This window comes from Gymnoscopelus braueri (assembly GCF_963280865.1).
Source record: "Gymnoscopelus braueri genome assembly, chromosome: 8".
In the NCBI taxonomy this organism is placed as follows: domain Eukaryota; kingdom Metazoa; phylum Chordata; class Actinopteri; order Myctophiformes; family Myctophidae; genus Gymnoscopelus; species Gymnoscopelus braueri.
In genome coordinates, this window is record NC_137609.1 from 34,866,593 (window position 1) to 34,869,092 (window position 2,500).

A 2,500-nucleotide genomic window follows, 5' to 3' on the forward strand; every position below is an offset into this window, starting at 1 on the left:
GAGAGAGAGAGAGAGAGAGAGAGAGAGAAGAAAGAAAGAGAGAGAGAGAGAGAGAGAGAGAGAGAGAGAGAGAGAGAGAGAGAGAGAGAGAGAGAAAGACTAGGGTATTAATAGCGTTGTCAAAACAAAGTGGAAGAGAGAAACAAACATTAAAACGAGGGAAGTTGGAGGTATATGGGGTTGGATAAAAACGAGGTGATGACTGATAGAGGAGTGGAAGAAGTGCCTGACGGGAAGAAGGAAATAAAATATAGGGGGATAGAGAGAGAGAGAAGGAGAGGGAAAGAAGGGAGAAAGATGGAGAGAGCGAGGGAGTGAAATACTTAAAAATCGTATTGAGCAACGTTGTTCATGATAGACAGTGGAAGAGCTTGTTGTGTATCTCAAACCTCACACACCTCATAGACGTACTGTAAACAGTCAAATAACTTCATGCCATAGCTTTAACAACATCATAATGATATGCGCGACAAAATCAACAACAAATTGAAATGAACAAACACGTGTCATTTACCCTTCCCTTTTAACTCATAAATGATACAAAAAAAAAACGTACATCATAGCTCTTGGAAGTCGGATTGAGATTAGCAGAGTGGAAATATGGCTTCTTTTTAAAAAATAACATAAAGGCAAACAGGACGCATGGTCACGTTTTAACACATCAGGACACATTCAACATGAAAAGATGCAACCGGACGAAGAGGAAAAACGACAGACTTTTAACACAACATATTGATGTGAAATGCCGTACTTTTCCCTTCTTGCTCATCTCACGTCTCCAACATTGCTTGTTCCAAATGGATCGATCTCTCTGCGCTCGTATATGGGTGCCTGTCACATCTGTCTCCTGTCTCTGTTTCTAATGAAGCCTCACACTGTGACAGTGTCAGTCTCTGTTAACCACTTAAACCCCTGCATCCATATTGTGGGGAAAGCTTTCGCGGAGCTCACGTTGCGTTGCGAGCTTGTCGATCGGCTAATTTCAGCGCAAGCTTTCCCCACAATAACAGAAAACAGTAAATACACTAATATAGAGCCCTGAGGGACTCCGCTCAACCATATGGGGTTTAAGTGGTTCATTTAACCTCTGATATATGATGGTGTTGAATTCGACGATGCGTCACCGTCGTACAACAAAGTATAAATCAGGCTTCAGAAGGTTATGGACAAAGTGGAATCCTATGTCCAGATCTGGGTCGAATGGCAATTCCAATTTAAAACCTTTATGGAAACTATAGGGAGGCTCCACCCGATGAGCTGGGTGTTAAAGACCCTTGCTCCCTTGCTCAAAGGTAGCTCAAAGGTTGGCCTTGAGAGAGTGGAGAGTTTACAACACTGGGAGTTCCAGGAGATTAGAACCAGCAACCTTCAATTGAGTGATTGCATGTTTTTATTTTAGTGTGTGTGTGTGTGTGTGTGTGTGTGTGTGTGTGTGGGGGGGGGGGGGGGTCAGATGTTCAGTATCAGAACTATTACATTGATGTACAAATACTTTCCTACGCAACTGCACAGAAACTTTGGCACTTTTTATGCTTTACAGTTCAAATTCGACAAAACTGGAAATGCTATTTGACCCAGGTCTGAACATGTCCTATTGTTACTGTCCTACTGTTGATGTATTCTTAACTGCTGTACTATATTCTTCCTGTACTCACTATGTGTCTGCACTTGGCTTTAAGACTTGCTGTTTGGGTATAAATATCAATGTAACAAGGGCTTTGGCAAAATTAAGATCAAAGTGAATTAAGACTTTTTGTAATACATCACACACACACATACACTCGGACACACCTATGCTAAGCTCCTGGAAGAGAAACATTGTAAAAGATTAAGCCAAATGTATACTTTATACTTTCATATGCCCGTCAGACTGTGTCACTTGCCGAAATGACAGCCTCTTGAGTTGAAAATCTGTTATTTTAGAGAGAGTGACACGGTATTATTAAGAATAAAAGAGGCTTTAGGGAGAAGTGACACCATTGGCTAGTTATAGCATACTCTCATTCGACATCTCAACACACAGCATGGAATACAGTAATGTTTAAGACACACCATTGGCTAGGTTTTGTACACCGAGAAAAAAATGCTCATCACAAACACCGGGGTTTGCGTCAGTCTCAAAATGTTCAAATTTGACAAAATGTTCAGAAATTTCCAAACATTTTAACAATGTTTAAAAATGTTTGTAACAGCCGATCTACAAGTTGTGAGCTTGTAGATTGGCTATTTTTGCCATTTTAAAATAATAATAATTCAAAGTATAAAATAGTGGTTCAGGCATCCAAGTTTTTTTGGAAACGTGAATGAAAACAAACATTTGTTGAAACAAGTGAATTCATGTACCATCAATAGAATATTTAAAAGTATTCGATTAAAAGGTTCAACCCACTTGTCAAGATGAACTTTTTTTCTTTTTTTTTTTACAGCGTAGCATTTTAAGACACACCATTGGCTAGTTTCTCAATCCATTCCGTTTCGGGGGATATAATCATAGTAACAG

At 39.6% G+C, this 2,500-nt stretch overlaps 1 pseudogene across 1 annotated transcript in view; it reads right to left on the reverse strand.

Moving 5' to 3' along the window:
- LOC308089866 (transcription factor COE1-like) overlaps positions 1-2,500 on the reverse strand; it is a 54,225-nt pseudogene that overhangs the window by 136 nt on the left and 51,589 nt on the right. The window contains exon 11 of the transcript XR_013935095.1: positions 1-2,500. This exon is cut by the window's left edge and continues 136 nt beyond it; it is cut by the window's right edge and continues 2,329 nt beyond it. The product of XR_013935095.1 is annotated as a transcription factor COE1-like (transcript).